The following is an 18,139-nucleotide window of genomic DNA, read 5'->3' on the forward strand; positions in this document are numbered from 1 at the left end:
ATCAGTCTAGAAAGCTTAGACTGGAGGTCAATCCTAAAAGATATGCTTCACATTTGGTTGCCGAACACTTTCAATTACTTGGTGCTTTTAATGTCCCTGAAACTTTTCTCCATAAGTATACGAGGACTAAGGTAAAGACAATGTACACTTTTAAATTGTGTTTGCTGGTAACTGGGTTTTTTAGATGATGCAGAGATATTAAGTATACTGTAGCACAATGAGATGGAGGAGAAGGTGATCATGCTTGCCTTAATGAATATAACAGTGGAGGTCTAGTACACACCAGACAGAGACTTACATACAGAGGTACCACTGTTTTAAATTTTGGAGATAAAAGGCATGAAAAATTATAAAGAGAGTGGGAAGGGAATGCAGAAGATATTGTGACACCTTTTACATTAAGGACTGAACTGATCTGAAGATAGAAAAAGAAGGAAGGAGGAATGGAAAACAGAGACCTAGGTAACTGGACCTTTGAAAACTGTAAGAATACCAGAAAATATCAAAAGGGTGGCACATTCTGTAAAGCGGAGCCCTTGACAATTTAGCAGGATGTCAGTCGGTAGGATTAAACAATTAGGGTTATGGTTAGGGTTATACTGTTCACCAAATTATTTATTCAAATTTATCCTGTCACCCATACACAATGCAAATAACAAATACAAATTTGTTAGTAATAATTTAGCAGCATGACTCAATCAACTTTTTAAGCAGTTAAAATTGTTAAATTAAAACTGAGATGTTGAACTATTGTAAACTCAGAAAAATGTATTGTTAAAAACAGTTATATAAGACAATTAAAATGAACAGAATCCAAAATTTATTTTTACCACCTTATTTGTTATCTGATGTTTTAAGTCAGGCAAGTAAGTTAAGTGACCATTTGTACTGTACTTTCAAAAATCAAGACATCCTCAAACCGCACCTGTTATAAAGAATTAATTTTTTTCTGCGTTACTAAAGCTTACATTAGGTATTAACACTGACAGTGAAACACTTGAGGAATCTACTCCTTGTTTTGAATGATAAGTATTGTTTTATTAACAATATGCTTGCTTTGCGCTTTTCTCTTTTAATATTATGTGAAGACTATGCTTGAATAGAAGAAAAATGTTTACTATTTTTTGTTACATGGCAATTGTTATTAGTTTATGCATGGCTCTGCTCTCATTATGATAATAATATTCCTCTTGGATCTCAGTATAGTACTGATGTTCTTAATTCGGTCCTTTGATTGTTAAATTTAAAAGCCTCTGGCTTACAGGATAAGGACATTTATTTCTCCTCACCCACCAAAACTAATGTGACACTACTGTCACTGATGGCTGAGTTGTGCTAGTTATTGTGGAATGATTTAGTGGTGAGCATTTCTTTATTACTGCTGTTTTCAAAGTATTAATTTAAAATGAATAAGTAAACAGGTTAAATTAGTCAATTTTTTTGAATTATTTAAATTAAAGTACTTGTTCCTTTTCACTCAACCTACATGTATAAAACTGCATTTTATGCTGTTACTGCTTTAAAAGCAAAACAAAAAAAAATTGCAAGTAGAACCAGTTTTGAGACTCTCTTTACTCTTTATGAAGTTTAATACTGAAAGCCTAGTGAGAAAAATGCAACCACAAGGCTCATATTAAATATTTTGAGATTCTAAGCACTGAATTTTATGAATATATAGTCATGTCATCTGGCAACCAATTAAAAACTTGTGTTAGAACATTATATAAGAATCAAGATGAGAACAGGTCATTCAGCCCAAAAAAGCTTGCCAGTCTTGTGTACTTAATTCTCCCAAAATAACGTCAAGTCTACTTTTGAAGATCCCTAAAGTTCTACTGTTTGCTACACTACTTGGTAACTTATTCTATTTGTCAATGTCTCTTTATATGAAGAAATGTGAAATTTACTCTTATATACTATCTTACTCAAGTTTATAACTGTGCCCCTGGGTTCATGATGAACTAATTTTAAAGTAACAATCTTGATACACTGCTCTAATTCCCTTCATAATTTTAAACACTTCATTCATGTCACCATCTATTTTTGCATAAACTAAAAATCTCAGCTCTTTTAATCTTTCCTCATAACTCATCCCCTGCAGCCCCTGAATCAGATTAGTTGCTCTTCACTGGAATTTTTCTAGCATGTCTAGGTATGTCTTTTTTGTAGCATGAAGTCTATCCAGTTCATTATATAGCTTCAGCATAACCTCCTTTGACGTATTCTAGACATCAAGCTATATAATCTAACATTCTGTGTCTCTTTTTAATTAGCCTCTGAAAACTGTCTGGAAGTTAATAACAACGAGTCCACTATGACTCCAAAATCCTTCTCAAATTGAGAAGGTGTACTTTCAATTTTCAGACCTCGCATTGTGTTTTCAAACCTAACATTTTTATTTCCTACATGTAACACTTTACATTAACTTATATTAAATTTAATCTGCCACTTCTTTTAGTTTGTACTTTATTAAATATTGTCAAGTTAATTTTGTTTCTTATATACCACTTTGATCATATCCTTTTGTTGCTTCCTCATAGAATTCCAGCATGTTAGTAAAACATGTCCTCCCACTTCTGAACTCATGCTAACTGTCCAGTAAAACTCCTGTTTTTGCCATTGCTGCTCAATCTTTTCCTTAATAATTCCTTCCATTAATTTACCTCTGATGCACATTAAGCTTACTGGCTATTTTGATATTTTGTTGTTTCTTGGTATTGTCCCTTCTGATCCTCTTAACTTTGAGGGTTGATTCACACACTTGAATAGTGATACACAAGAACTGGCAATTCTAAATTGGCCCTAGTGTGTGCCTGGTGTGTGGTTGTGTTTGTGTGTGTCCTGCGGTGGGTTGGCACCCTGCCCAGGATTGGTTCCTGCCTTGTGCCCTGTGTTGGCTGGGATTGGCTCCAGCAGACCCCCGTGACCCTGTGTTCGGATTCAGCGGGTTGGAAAATGGATGGATGGAAGAATAGTAAATAGCGCAAGAGTATGCAAAATTCTGTAAGGGATCATCTGTATCTGATATATCTGTCCTGGAGATCAGTGAAGGCAGCATTGAAAGTTGGTCAGCTCTTTTGTTACACAACATCCATTCACATGTGACGTCACAGTTTACTGTTCACACAAAATCGTCACCATACGCTTCACTGTTACTAGAACTAAAATGTTGTCACTGGCAAATGATGAACAACTGCCACTAACATGATAAATTACTTTTTTGTTCATGTGATTTTCATTACAACAGCCTGTAAATGCAGTCTTAAAACCTCCCTCTTTCACTGACTGCAATTCATTGGAGACACATAAACCTGAGGATAGCTTGGTGCGTACAACTAACAGTGGAAGGAATATTTCTTATGAAAAATCAACAGTTTATAGTATTGAAATCTTCATGATTTAAGACAAGCATATCACAAAATTATTTAGTAGGCAGTAAAAATGCCTCAGGGTGAGGGCTTTGAGGAGCTGATTTCCATCATCCTGCAGTCTCTCATCCAGCGTAAGGACTTGTTTATACCTACCACATAAAGCCAGCGTGCAGACTACAAGGCAAAGTATTAGTGCACTCAGTGATCTAACACACATTTATACTCGTGGCATACCCTTCGATCGATGCATTGGCAGTCACCTATTCAGTAGTGTACAGTTTTTGGTCAGTGTCGCATATCTAACAATGTCACAGTACAGAAAGTGAAGTTGTGTTGATGGAAAAAGCATTGTACTTGTTATTACTGGCTTTAAGAGGAAAAAAAGAAGGTGGAGTGATCAAAAGTGGTAAAAGAAAGGTGAGCATAATGTTCTTATGATTGGGCAGACCTATATAATGAACAGATGCCCTTCAAATATTTTTGCAGAACTATCTTACACCTTGAATACCCTTTGCATCATATTCAGCCCTTCATTCATCATTCTAGTGCCAAAGTAACCAGTCTCTCATCCAAATTGACCACTTTGGATATACAGTGTCGCATTTGCTTTGAAGTGTAGTAAAAAAACAATTTGTACACAGTACATGGCGAAAACCAATGTACCTGCTGAATACCAGGGCATGGCCTGGATGTCTTTCATTTTCGCTGCACGGCCCTCATGCCCCATGCCCCACAAAGATGCATCAAGTATAAAGACTTGTTTATACTTCCCACGTGAAGCCTGTGTGTAGAATGCAAAGCAAAGTGGCAACTGACCAAAACACATTCAAACTTGTTGCAGCCCATTCAATCAGCGAGCCGATATTTTTATAGTCAGTAGGAGACCGTTCTTGTTCAGTGTTGTATACCTAACAGTGTGAAAGTGAGACTCTGCTGATGGAAAAAGAGTTATGGCTGCTATTACTGGCTTTAAGAAAAAAGTGTCCTAAAGTTGACACTTTTAAGTTCTCAATAAATGGACGCTTGAGGGCGCTGTTGAAACCCAACAGACAGACGCAGACACTGGTTTAAAAGCACCAAGAAATAATTTTAATTCTTTTCTTAAATAAAGTGCCCCAAAGCAACTCCACCACCATAAATAATAAATCAATAATCACAACAATACAATAATATTCCTCCTCCCCTTCCAGCAGCTCTGTCACACTTCCTCCCAAGTCCGGCTCACTTGCTGGGTCTCCCATACTCCTTTATATAGTTCTTGACTCGGAAGTGCTTCTCCTCTTCTGTTCACGTGAGTTGTCAGCACTTCCGGGTCAGATGGAGAATTACATTTTTCTTTAGCCCGGAAGTACTTCTGTTTTTCCGTTCCTGAGACTATGGAGTACTTCCGGGCTATATGGGAAATAAAAATCCCCACGTCTCCCTGTAGCATCACCCACGGCACCCAGCAGGGCTGTGAAGCCGAACTCCATCTTCCATGATGCGCTGCGGGAATCCGGGGCACCTCTAGGCTGCAGGGAAGATTCCATCTAGCATCCTGGATGTGTCAGCCGGGATGAGCTGCCGGCCGTCCATCACAAAGTATAATCCAACCTTAAACTATCTGTAAGATCCATTTGCTATTTATTTAGGTTATGTTAAGTTGATAGAAGTATAGGAGGTTCTTATAAACCCCATAAGCTGAATTTAATTGGTATATTCTAACTTTTTCTTGTCCCTCTTATTACAGATTAGTCTCCGTTTGTGACCTGCCTTGCTGTAAGTAAGGCATGGCGAGCACAGAGTTTCAAACTGTGCCTTAACATGCCCAGTTGTATGTAACGTAAGATGCTGTATTAAACATGCAGTGTCGTATATATGGAAAATACTGAATATGAAGTAAAGCATAGAGAAATAACTCATCTTTAAGTATATAAAACAACTGAAGTTTAACAAGAAAAATTCATGTTTAAAGAAGATTTGTTTTCCTTTTTGCCTTTTATTCTGTGTGTGTAACAACTTTTCTCTATTCTTGTGTGAACTGTTTGCTTTGAATTTTCACTAAACCTTTTTAAAATGAACTTTTTTGGACTGAGAGATTTCTTTTGGTATGTGTTTGACTCATGCTTGATCCTGCATTACCTACTAATAGCTACACTAGCCTCGAGATAGCAGGCAAACAAATTAACAGGAAGGGAAGCAAATAATTTAGAAATAAAAATGTAATCTAATCTCAAGTGAGAATAGTGTTTGAATGGAAAAAATGCATTTTAGCAGAAGGATTTAAAAACTGTAAAGAATCAACCAAGTTCAAATCAGAGTCAAATTTGCACAGTGCCTTGACAGAAAGGATCTGGCATTTTGTCTAGTAGAGAATTCATACATTTCTTTGTCTTCATAATGAAAGTATATATCAAAACCTCTCAGATTCAAAATCTTGCTAGTTATACATGGAAAGAAAGTAGACTCATTTGACGTCTGTTCTGTTTCCAAAATTAGTGGGTTCGATCTTCTAAAACTCCATATTATCTGTTTCTCCCACTGTCTAAGGAGGGGTGAATCCATCATTACTGGGGCTGACCATCCAGCTCATCCTGTTTTCACTCTTGCCCTCTCTGAATTTTTAAGGGACCCTTACTACCTGTTCCATCCACTTCAGGTACACCCGCTACCATAGACCTTAAGGTCACTAAACTATAGTTAAATCTGAACTTTCCAGCCCATACTATATGTTTATATACTGCATCATATAAAGTAACCTGCTTATCAAGGTAAAGGGGCAGTTTCAGGCTGCATTTTAAACTCTGAAGAAATCTTCTTTTGCTTACTTTTGGTTTCATACATGCCACTTGGACCATACTGAGCTCAAAATCAGAATTATCAATGTGCTTATGCTCTGTATGCTAAATTTGAAATATTATTGTAGTTCAATAATAATTTTTCTATTGCTTTTTCATTAGAACTGTGTTATTTCTTTCTACATTTCTTTCAAGTGGAATTTGACATGATTCACCAATGTTCATCTTCTCCATTACAAAGTGTGATATGTATTTCTACTGATATTCAGGCTGGTTCATCTGGTTTTAATTTACTAGATAACAAGTCCATTGCTGAGTTGATATACATCCACATGTTTACTATGTCTGAGTCCTACTAACCTAGTCAAAGGTTACCTTTCTCCACATACTGTGATTATTAATTATTTTCTGTCAAGTATTCTACTAGATTCCTTTAAAGGTGCTGGTAAATTTGTGGTAATTAGCAGACAACAAAGCATAAAGAGAAGCTTTTGAACTAGATTTCATTTCCATGGCTAATCAAAAGCGTGTGCATATATTAACTTCTGACCCTTTCCAAAGACTTAATGTACATACTTTATATTTGCAGCCTATTAACAGAACTGTAAATGCATGGTAGTTGATACGAAAATTCCTAAGGACTAGAAGCTAGCAAATATTATTCTGTTACATAAAAGAGTGATTGGGCAGCTATAAGTAAGTATAGGCCGCTCAGCTTAATATGTATGCATCATGGGCAAACTAATGAAGCTGTTATTGATGAACAAATTGAACATCATATGTTAACAATAGAGTGGTTGTATTAGCAAATACTTACCAGAGGTTCAGAGAGTGTTTCACTGATATAATGGAATTCTATTAAAAAAAAGCAACAAAAGCATATAATCAGAGAGATGCATATGATATTCTTGGCCTTGATTTTCAGAAGGCTTTTGATATAGTCCCTCATGATACAGTTAAAAGAATTGATCGTTTAGGGCACTGCCCTTTTAAATACACATGAAATCACAATATAAACAAGTTGGTCAAGTTTATAATAAAGACCAAAGAGTTACAGTGTACAGAAGTAATGAAAAAGACTAATAGAAGGTTAGTTTATATGGCATGAAGGGTACAAGTCAAGGGAGGTTATGCTTAAGCTATATAACACACAAGTGAGGCATCATCAGGAGTACTGTGTATAATTTTCGTCTCCACATTATAAAAAAAACATTAGGTTAGGTGCATAAGTATTTGACAGTGATACAATTTTCATAATTGTGACTCTGTGTGCCACCACAATAGATTTGAAATGAAGCAATCTAGATATGATTGAAGTGTAGACTTGCAGTTTTAATTTAACACTAGAATCCCTGAAGCTTACAAAAAAAGTCAGAATCCTGGGCCACCTTAAATTCCTTCACACCTCTCCATTACTGTCTTTTGTTTTGCAAATGTCTCAATCAGCACAAGCAGCAAGCAGCCTGCTATACCATCCCTCCCACTGCAGCAGCTCAAGTTGGACAAAAAGTTCTCCCTGCTCAAGTCTGTTTATCAGGGTGTGTGATGCCTGGAGTTGTATAAGGTAAAGAATATATTGTTATTTGGAATACATGCATTTCATGCATGTTCCGTGTCCACAATGATCTGGGTAAATGTCGGATGTTGGGAAATGAGAGGCAAGAAATGTTGAACACATAGTTAAAACAGAAATGTTTATGTTGTAGTACTAATGATAAAATTTTGACATTACGTGTATAATGTGAAAAGATTGGAGTTCAAATATCAAATAAACACTTTCACAAAAGATATAAGTATAACAAACCAAGTGCGCTTTTATTCAAGAATATAACTGAAGAAAAAGAAATCGGGTTAGGGTAAGATGCTGACACGACCGCTTGGCAGGTACAGAGGTAAGAACTGCTGTCTCCATTATCAAGAGATTGCAGGTTTGATTCCCGGGACCTTCCTAGGTTTACCATTTTGAGTAGTGAGCTGCTCTTATTGTTCCTATTATAGAATAAAATTATACATTTGATTTGAGTCTGTAACAGCCAGTGTAAATTTATGGTACTTATAAAGGTTAGCATTTTTTTTTTCGGTATTATTCTCTTAGTCACGTTCATGCACCCCCGATCTGACACTGGTGTTTTCAAATGAAGTCATGCTATAACAGAGGTGAACTCAGATGAGGATGAGGGTTCTAGATCGGAGAAAGAGAACAGAAGCCCTCCCTGCCACAAAAGTCCAGTCACACATAAGAACAACGTAGCTGCACCAAGTGTAAAGGCAAAAGATGGCACAGTTTGGATGCAGCAAGAGGTTGGGCATTATCCTGCCAGTGAATCTGCCACACGCATGTCCTTCAACAAAACAGCAGGGCCTACAGAACTCACCAAGCTATCATGCAAAGTTCCATTTGCGATTTATGTTTTTTGATGGTCTTCATATGAAAAACATTTATATATTACTTATTCAAACGCGACATCGAATATTGTTTACCTTTATTTATTTACTTTTATTCCTACAACGTAAAGTCATAGTAGACTGCAGGGCTTCCTGTGTTTGATCAATATAGGCATAATGCCACAGTAGCTTCCACCTACAGCTATAGACACTTCAGTACACGAGCAACTCTTCACTCTAATGTTTAGATCTGGCAGTGCCATGATGTATGTGCCCAATAAGAAGACGTCTGACTGCATTCTCGGTACCATTGCTATACCTCCCAGATAGTGTTCTCCATCCATCCATTTTCCAACCCGCTGAATCCAAACACAGGGTCTGCTGGAGCCAATCCCAGCCAACACAGGGCACAAGGCAGGAACCAATCCTGTGCAGGGTGCCAACCCACTGCAGGACAGTGTTCTTGGTTTAGCTAAAAGTTTTGAATTGGTTTTTCTTCACCAAAGAAAGAATTATGCGATCATCCAGCACAGTTGTCTTCCATGGTTGTTGAGGCCTTCTGGTGTCACTTAGCTCACCAGTGTGTACTTTCTCTTTAAGAATGTCCTATATGTTTGATTTGGCCACTCCTGGGGCCTCATGCAGAAACAGTGAGCACGGACAAAATGTTGCATACGCCTGTTTCCACGCTCACATCCCGATGTATAAAAACTAAATTTGGTGTAAAGCCACACACATTTTCACTCCAGCTGAATTCCTTGCGTATGCATGTTCTCCATTTTGCAAACTGGCGGCACCCAGCATCAAAGCAGTGCTACTGTTCATGTGTGGTTTCCCTTTCTATTTTAGATTCACATACCTGGCACGGCTTTATTAGATACACTGAAATTAACCGCATATCGTTTATAAGTTTAAGGCATCTGATTGTAATCAACTCGTAACCATATAATGGTGCACAGAATGGCCAAACTATTCCAAATACTATAGCTGCTTTAGCGCTGTTATTCTCAGTGCACCATTGAGTATTTAACCCACTATATCTGAGTGTGGAATCACAGGTCTACAGCAGTTGATTGGAAAGAGGATTATCAGGATACAGCATTTAGCACATGCTGCCTCTGCCATGCGCACAGTCTATTTGAACAATCCAGTACAGTATGGCAAATGCTTCAGAAGCTTTCCTGTAGGGACCTCGCGCTTCAGAAACAGTTTTATCCCAAGAGCTCTAAACACACACAATCAGTCCATCAAGTGCTCCTCATAGAACTGTTTGTACTTATAAGTACAATCACCTCACTCTAAACTTGCACTACAGTTATAATATTGCACAAACTGAGCCACTTTATAACGCGCGTATTTACATAAGATGACAACTGGTTCAATTTAGATTTCCAAGTGCTATCTTCTTGAAACTCTTGATATTTTTAAGATGAAATGCAGTAAAGTATGTTTATTACATTATACAGATACATTTTAAACTTCATTTAAATAATGTATATTGTTAATAATTAAACATGTGAGGACACGGTGGACACCGTTAGCGATGAGCTGGTGCCCCGTTCAGGGATTGCTCCTGCCTCACGCTGTATGCTTGCTGGGATTGGCGAGATCCTGTATGGATAGATGGATGGAATAAATCAACATGTACTATGAAGATATTTCAGTGTTCCACAAATTTTGAAGAATCTAAGCTTACAGATGGCTTGACATCTGTTACAGAGCTGATTGTGTGACGATTGGGTACTTGGGGAAAGAAAAAGAAGGACAGGAATCAGGGGTTAGTATGTTTGAAAGTGACAGTACTGCTGCAATAAATTATTTCATTGAGGGTCGCGCATGGCATAGCAAGCATCTTGCAGGAGGCAGGAACAATCTCTGGACAGGGCACCAGCTCATCGCTAATAATGTGCCACCGTGTCCCCATGTTTAATACATGCTTTAATTCCTCTCATTATGAAAATTTAAATTTTGAGATTAAAGTTGGCATTTGGACATCTTTTTTCACATTGTGTCCCAGTTTTTTTTTCATTTCTTTGTACCCTAATACGTTTCCATATGACACTGAGATAGTGGGCTACGACGCGCCTTTTCACGGTGACTTTGATATATGTCCACTTCTTTCTTATTTTGAGCACTGTGCGACTTTCTGAACTTGAACTTTTGAGTTTCACCGCCACTCTGTCACTCAGTTAACTTCCTTTTGCTGTTTATGTCACTCCTTAAACCAACAAATAGTATGTTTTTCTTTGCCTCTACTTGGTATTCACTGAAATTCTTCTTTTTCCCCTTTGCTTTTGCCATTGTCTTTTCATAGAACGCAAAACATATGGGGCTATTTATATTGATTTACATATTCAAAGAGGCATGCTGGGAGGAGTCTGGGTGGGCCGGCAGGCGCGTGCACATGCATTACTTTTCACACTGACCTGGATTTATGTAGTGGAAGAAAGTGGAAGTTGACATACGCACAGATTTATGCATCTGGATTTTTTTGTGAATATGCACATTTCTGCTTTTTGTCCATATGCCATGTTTCAGTGTGAATTCTACACACAGCATTATGCATGAGGCCCCTGGTGTTTGTGCTGTCTCTTTGATGGGTTTGTTTTGTTTTCTCTGCCTAATGATGGCCTGTTTTACTTGCATGGACAGCTCCTCAATCCTCATATTTAAAGTCAACAGTGGCAGCTTCCAAAGGCAAATTCCACACTTGGAATCAAATCCAGACCTTTCTACTTGCTTAATATTTATTGAAATAATAAGCGACCTGCTCACAAATTCTTTTCAGCCTTGAAAAGGGGGTTTTGGGCTGGCGGTGATGTTGGATGGGGTTGGGTTGGGAAAAAAAAATTAATAAAATTGTGTCACTGTCCAAATACCTACAGTCCTAAATGTATTTTAAAAATTCCAAAAGAAAGTGACTAGGCTGATTCTGGGAGTGAGAAGTATGAGCTATAAATGACCAAATAGTGTGGTATAGAGCAGGCCTTTAGAGACCTTCACATCTAGAATTGATGTTATTTTGGAGAATCTAGGTCAAAAGGATTGGCAAGGTTTTTGGGATGAATGACCTGTTCTTGCCAAAATTGTTTACATTTTTTTATTTTTTCGAATCTATGCTTGGTATTTAGCATTTTATGTTTTTATGTTTTTTAATGTGATATGATCATGATATTTTGTTGCTATTTTTAATTATTGTTTACATACCAATGTCACAATACATCACTATGTTTTACTCCATATTTTTTGTGGCAATGACCCTCATTGCTAAGCTTGTGGGTTCTGACATGTGACATCATCTTTCTTTAGCTGTAGAAGACAGTGATCCCCATTGGTTTGTAGCAAAGCTTTGGATTGTCTGCCAAAAATGTCAACTTTAGCAATAGTTAGAATTAATTTAAAAACGGTAAATTAAAGACCTTTTCTATAAATACTTCTGACTGCAGTTTCTGTGTCTAGTGCTTCTGTCTTTGATGACAGTTATTAACTTACATCCTGGTTTTTCAAATCCTTGTTGGTTCCTTGACGAGCCTCGACCTTTAAATCATTTCATAGACTTTCCATGCTAGATCTGATATTTTCATTCTGGCGTACAATCCTCCTCATTGTTATCATAGCACATTGAATATTTGATACTTGATATCTGCCTGTAAGAATTTTTTTTTACCGTGAGATCTTAAAAAAGGAGCAATTCGTGTAGTCTTTTCACTGAAACTTTCAACAGGATCTTACTATTAATCAGAAAAGAGATTGGTCTACAGGATACACATTCAAACAGACTTTAATTTATTTTGCAAAGACTTATGATTAGTGTATTATGCCTGTCAGAATCTTATGTTCTGTAGCTTCCTCAAAGACCTCCACCTTTAAGGGGCTAATTTAACTTAGAACTGTTTATAAAATTTTGCTGGATTGTCACAAGGATCTGTAGCCTTCCCTCTTTGTAGTGAATTTATAACATTTTCAATTTTTTGAAAACTTCAAAGTTTATGCAGTCCATCTGCAAAGAGTGTGTTGAGCTGTGGCATTTATATTTAATGAAAGAAATAAAGTGGCTTAAATATGTTAGTCATTTTTATTTGCTCCCTGATTTCAGTTGCATCTCCAGTTTTATCTGTACAGTTGCATTCTGTATGTATGTGCGATGCTAAAAATGTTTTTGGTCTTTTTTTGTATGTGTGTATAATAGTGCTGTAATGTGAATATAATGTGCTCTGTTTCTCTAGTATCCAAAAACTTAAATTCTTATTGTAGTAGCATTTTCCATAAAACACATCATTTAGCAATCTTGCATATTCTTGCATAGTTATAGAAATAATCAGCCCTGATTCGCTTCCATTTAATTACTTTAATTAATATTATCCAAATTATCTTTCTGTAAAAATAGGGAAGGTCATGGGTAACAAAGTAGCTGAAATTTCTGTTTCCAAGAAAGGAAAACACAAGTACAGAAAACAATTATTGCCCACTTCCATGTGAAACACATGGAAACCTTTTAAAATGTAGTTCTCATTGGACCCTAGTACATTTTTGCCAAAGGACATCTCTTCCTCCAGTCCAAAATGGTTTAAATTTGGCTTGAGTGTATTTGTCAGCACTGTGCACTCACCTTTCAGAGTTTCAGTGTTAAGTAGGCTTTATAAAGAGCAAAGAGTTGGAAAAGTGTAGTAGCAGCAATGTAAAAATGAATATACAAAGTCAAGAGCTGAATTAGGTTCTAATTATGCTTTGTAAGATGTAACCACTTCTTGGTATTGTAATGCACTTCAACTACTTTCACCCTGAAATGGCATCTTGAAGTGCAAAAGTTGCATATGGCCCTTAACTATGTAACACCATTTCAGAGAGAATGTGTAAAGATGTGGAATGTGTATTAGGCACACTTAGAAATGGTCAGATCCTGCTTTAATTCAAGGGTTTCTCCAGATACAGCAGTATGTATTATATAGACTAAAAACATCTTGTAAAACATACAGTAAGTACAAACATAAATACAATCAACCAGTCAACAGTGAGCACATCCCTTGAATGGTACACAGCAAAAACATACATATAGAGACTAATTATAATGAAATTGGTGGTTTCAACTGTCTATCCTTTATCAACCACTTATTTCAAATTATGATTTACAGCAGCATATGGCTGCTGATGAGCCCTGGACAAACAAATCCAATGCAGGACAGAAATGTGCACAAATAAAATCTGAAGTTGTCTGTTACTATAAATGTACTTCACTGTGAAAGTCTATGTGTGCATAGAACAGGAAATGTATGGATGACATCAAGTCTATTTTTTTTTTTTTTTTGAAGTAGCTGACCTTGGCAGAGGGAGATATTTTGTTTAGTGCTGCAGAGAAAAAAATACTTCATATAATCAAAATTATATTTTTGTTATTTGTATGTCTATAGAGAGTCATGTCACTTTGCACAAATATGATTTGCCTTGTGAAAACTGCAGTTCAAGTAAGAGTTCAATATCACACACATACAGTATTTATGTATGTGAATTCCTGAATATTTGCATTGCTTAACTAAACACATGCTGTTTCTTTTAGTCTTATATGAAGGCAATCTAATTTTGCACATGAATTATACAGTACATATATGTTTGATTTAGTAATTAATTTTTCATTTTTTTTATTCTGCTTTACTGTTGCTTTCATTAGTTCCCTTGTCAAAACTCCTGATTGTCAATGTTTTTGGGCTGACTCTGTAAGAAAGGCAGAGTAAGTTACTGTACATACTCTTTGCCCCTGCCAAAAGTATTACTGGACAAGAACAACTTTAACTTTCAAAAGTCTTAATGAAAGTTCAGTTAAAAATTAAGATTAATGTGCATTAACGAAAACACAATACACACCCTCATAGATACACACTATTCTAAAATAGTTAAAAAATTTCAGTCATTGTTATTGCAATGCTGCTACTTTACTAGCATCTTTGGGCATCTTATATAAAATTAGCTTTGTTGGAAAAGGTGTCCAAATCACCATCTCATTAATTTTGCCTGGATGTACATATTGTAATGAGCATCAAGATGGTAAACAGTGATGCCGCACAGAATTAATAATTCATCCTTTTCTTTATTTTGGTGTATTTGTTGTTTTATTACAATCATGCTGACAATCAACCTCTGAAATCTTCTCAGAATATCTTTAAAACAAAAACGTGAACACTTTTTGGCATCTGAAGCTGTTCCTCGTCCTACTCCACTTTATTCTAAATTACTTTCTTGTTGTCTGGATGTCAACAACTATACACTCTTCCCTGAGGCTTAATCTTAACTGCATCTTCATGCTATCAGAATGACCAAAATTCACTGTTATCTGGTGAGAAGAGAGGCGTTAAAGGTGAAATATGTAAAACACTGCATATGCATAGTTTGTCTCTTGTATCTCTCATGTACTTTCCATCTCTTGAAGAAAAAAAAGGATATTGAAACAGAAGCTAAATGAAAAAAAGCTGCAGTGACTATAAGCTATAATTCGCAGCCCTCATTTGCAGGTTATCATACTCCCAATATCATACAAACAAATTTCTTACAATGATTAACATTATCATTTGAAAAAAATACCTTAGAGTAGAATAATTTATGATATTGAGTTTTGTAAATGATGTTGTAAAAACTTAACATCAAGTGCTAAGTGGAAATAGTTGAAAGAACCATGTGAGTATAGTAGAGTGGACTAGCATGAAGTCAAAATTTTTTGCAATCCTTCTGCTGGATCCTATATAACAAAAAAGCACGTGACACTTTCAGATTTTTCACACTGATTTTTTGACACTTATACTACAGAGTAAAACAAAAAGACATGAGCATGAGGGAAAAATTGAAAGCAGGTGACAACTTAAAAATATAAACCATCATGCTTACATCTGAATTTAGATCATTCTATTTTTTTCATTGTATTTCATGAAAGGATGAGTAGTTTGATCATCTGTAGAGGTTAGATGATTTTAGTCTATTTAGGCATCTAGTAAATAACGTCACTAAGTGCCTTCTGAAGATAGGTACTAAGTTTGGCAATTTGGAAGAATAAGGCCTAGGACCTTATGGAGAGTTTTTCTCTTATTTGACATGGAAGCACCAAGTAAACTACAGATAAGCTGGAGATTTTTACATTGCAAGAGAAACTAGTTTAACCAGTAGGCAAAGCAATAGGAAACAATGCAACAGATGATGATACAGTAGACACCAGACAGTGATTGCTTCTCTGCCATGATAATAGCATTACACTCTTAGACAAGAAGATGCATGTTCCTTTAATGTTGCTTGCAAGAAAATTATATAGAGTTGGAGGTAATATTAATTTTGAAGTTTAATGTACAAACTTTTTTAAATCAACCACAAAGTTGTGAGATACTGACATAACTTTATCCAGCTACAATGTTTTTCATGTAGGTTATATTTCTTTTCATTTCATGTTTATAAGGCACTTATTGTACATGCATGTAACATTTTATCTTGAATGTATAATGTCTCCAAAATTCCTAAATACTTGGCTCTAAAATGACTTTGCTTGATATCAAGCTATGGTGACCTTTAAAGAGTAAGTGTGACAGACAACAAATGCTATTCATCATGATCTTTCCTAGATCAGGGTACAAGCCTATGAACCAAGTGTGCTACCCTTTGACTCCCATTTAAAGAAAATTTAAGGAAAATATAGATGCCTACAGTATCAGTATTATGTTTCATTCAAAACAGAAAATACCACTATTAAATTTAATCTAGAAATTCAGTTAGCTGAAATGTTTTACTTTTTGACATTTCATTTGCTTTGCAGCCTTTTGTTCTGTTGAGTCCTGGAAGGTTCTGGCCAGCTTATTAATTACAACCAATTATTTTGGTTTATGGAACATTCTATTTAAATTAGACATTATTCTCCTTACATCTACTCTCATTCTACTGTGTCAGAAATTGTTTCTATACAACTAAGTACTGTAAATGGATTTTAGTGGATTGTCTTTTTTCCCCCCCAACGTATTTTATTAAAAGCAGCTAGTTAATTATCAACACATACACATGACAAATGCATCACTTGTTATTTATATAGAAGATTAATTAATAATTAATTAAATAATTTTAAAATATTTTAAACATTTTTGAATAGGCTTGTGTCACATCACATTCATTCAATATTCAGGGTTTTCTTAGTACAACTCCAAGATCATTATATTCAAATTATCACTGTACAGTTATTTTGGTCCACACCAGACTGCAACTGGTATGTTTACATTTACTTCAACAAACCAGACCTTTGGCAAAATCACACAAGAGTTTGAAAAAAACAAAAAAATGCTTGGAACAAAAGCCTACAGCTTCTGTATGTGTGTTCATTGTTCACAGGAAGCTCAAGTTTCCTACTTCATTTCAAAGATAATGTTGAAACTCAACACATTTGTTAATGTTGTACTATTTGGGATAGCAGAGTGGTTATAATAACTGTACAATCACATCTCCAGGGACCTATTTTTGGTTCATTACCTAGGTACTAAGTGTGTGAAGCTTGTACTTTTTCTGTTATTAAGATTATATCGTCATTTTTCTCAGGAAACAGATGTCCTGCTTCATCTGAAAAACTCATTTTACCTGGCAAATTTAAATTAACATAGTATGAATGCACATACCCTGTGGACTGGCTATCTGCCCATGGGCTGGGTTTCTGTTTTTTTAGGAAGAGTAGGCTCTATCTCCTTGTGATCCTGAAATAAACTATGATCAGAAAATGGTTTGGATACTGGAAACAAAGATTTTAAGTTCCTAACTAAAGAGCTTTATACTTTAGTTAAATTAATCCATATAAATTATTTTGAAAACATATCAGTACTTTGTGAACATATGGCTTTACTGGAACCACAAATTGGTATTTTACATTTAAAACATGATTCTAATGGTAACTTGTTTTGTTGTGCATCTTGTCTGTAAGCTAGTGATATGTGTTTTTCTTCTCTGCGCTTTACATGGTTGTTAACTAGGTGCTATGACAATACTTGACAAATTAACAAATAAAATATAAGCAAAATGCTCAGATAGTTTTTGTAGGAAATTACATTTTTTAAAGATATACCACAAAGGATTAGGTATACTACATATTTCAATATAGAAAATTGTAAAAACAGTTAATAACAACACTTTAAAATGTTAGACCTTTTAAAATTTTAATTAATCATAATCTTTAAATTTTAAAATATTTCATATACTTAAAGGAATGCATTCACCAAAGTATACTATAATTAATTAAAACTTGGTAATCGTGGAATATCATTGGCAAGATTATATAACTACAGATAAATATTGTTTTGTTCTGTAATGTAATATACATAATTATATGTAATGTAAGATTGCTTTGTTACATTTTCAGATTTAGTAAAATAAATAATGAATGCTTTCAGAAACTAAACACAGTTTTAAAATATATTTCTTACATTGTTTCTGTATTCTGTCTTCTTACTGTAACTTTTACTTAGGCATTTTAAAACTTAGTCAAGCACTATTGAATAAAAGGGGCATTTTCTCATTGTCTTATCTGGTCTAGTTTAAGTAAACACACATGTGGTGTCAAAGATGTTATTATATACACCATGCCTTTTGTTTTATTTCTAG

At 35.4% G+C, this 18,139-nt stretch overlaps 1 protein-coding gene across 5 annotated transcripts in view; it reads left to right on the forward strand.

The window, feature by feature from the left end:
• asic1c (acid-sensing (proton-gated) ion channel 1c) overlaps window positions 1-18,139 on the forward strand; it is a 1,167,770-nt gene that overhangs the window by 983,725 nt on the left and 165,906 nt on the right. The window lies entirely within an intron of this gene.

The sequence above is a fragment of the Polypterus senegalus genome, chromosome 5 (assembly GCF_016835505.1).
Source record: "Polypterus senegalus isolate Bchr_013 chromosome 5, ASM1683550v1, whole genome shotgun sequence".
NCBI lineage: Eukaryota > Metazoa > Chordata > Cladistia > Polypteriformes > Polypteridae > Polypterus > Polypterus senegalus.